Below are 1,453 nucleotides of genomic sequence, written 5' to 3'. Positions count from 1 at the left end.
CAGCCACAGCTTCTCTGGGAAACCTGTGCCAGGGCCTCACCACCTTCATAGGAAACAATTCCTTCCCAATATCCCATCTAACCCTGCCCTCTGGCAGTGGGAAGCCGTTCCCCCTTGTCCTGTCCCTCCACCCTTGTCCCAAGTCCATCTCCAGCTCTCCTGGAGCCCCTTTAGGCACTGGAAGAGGCCCCAAGGTCTCCCTGGTGCCTTCCCTCCTCCGGGCTGAACATGGGATCTGGCTCCCACTGCTCTTCCCACCTCCAACCCAAGCCAGGAAACACTTCCCAGAGTCCAGGGTCAGAGCAACTGCAACCACCACTCCCAAAGGGAGGCAGAGGGATCCTTGCCCATCCCATCCTGGAGGTGACGGAGTCGCTGCCTTCCACCTCTCCACGAATAAACCATTGGAGCTTAGTTCCATTTTTCCTTTTAATGCAAAAAAATAGCCAAACACATCTTCCTGCCCTCCCCCCGCCCTCCCCAGGTGTGTTTCTTTTTATCTTTGCCTGTTGTTTTGCTTAATATTTCCAGCCAAGCAGCTCCCCCCTCCCAGCCCCTCCCAAACCTCCGCAGCTCTAAAGGCACCCGGCGCTTCCCCATTTCCATCTTCCCACTGAAAAATAAAGAGGGAAAACAGTGGGGTGCACATTATTTCAGCAACGTGCCAGTTCTAATCCTGCCAAGAGATTATAGGAAGAAAGAAGAAATAATAATAATAATAATAATAATAATAATAATACAAAAATAAAACCACCAAAACGAGTAGCAACAAGCACGGAGCAGCCTCAGCACACAGTGTAAACAGAAGCTGTCCCCATCCAGGATCCAGCTCTCCCGGAAAGCAACAGCACAACATGCTTTGTACACCCCAAAAAGGTCCCTGTGGCGCTGAGCAGCCAAGGGGAGGGTCTGGGTTTGAGCTTGAGTTGGTATTTTTTTGCCTTTCTGTGAAAGGCTGAAAGTGATCTCGGAGTCTCCAAGCGGCAGCACCGAGCCTGGCCAGGCAGGGAAAGGGATGGGGGGGAAAGTGCCACGGGAAGAAGTGGGATTGGGATACAGGGAACCCGGAGAGGAGGCCCCAGGGCTTTGCAGCTGGGCTATCTGGGCAGCGGGAAGGGAGAGAGTAAACAAATACAAAAAAATAGAGATACAAAAACAATTTGTGTGGAGGAAGAGGAGGAGGAGAACATGGACAGCAAATTCATGGACTGTCAGGCTCCCCAAAGCAAGAATAACAATAAAAAAAATCCCAATTGAGGTGACAGCAAAGAGTCCGACAGAACTCCCTTCCCTGGGGAAAATAAAAATACAAATGAGGTACCTGTTCCACCCCAAATCCGTCACCCCTTCCCACAGCCACATCCACGCTCCAGCCACTGGTTATTGTCTCTCAGATAAAGCCTCTGGGGCCAGGGCAGCCCCGGAGCAGAAGCACCAAGTGTGTGGCTGGTTC

Source organism: Manacus vitellinus, unplaced genomic scaffold, assembly GCF_001715985.3.
Source record: "Manacus vitellinus isolate BGI_N305 unplaced genomic scaffold, ASM171598v3 scaffold_52_pilon, whole genome shotgun sequence".
In the NCBI taxonomy this organism is placed as follows: domain Eukaryota; kingdom Metazoa; phylum Chordata; class Aves; order Passeriformes; family Pipridae; genus Manacus; species Manacus vitellinus.
Note: the sequence above shows the minus strand (reverse complement) of the source record.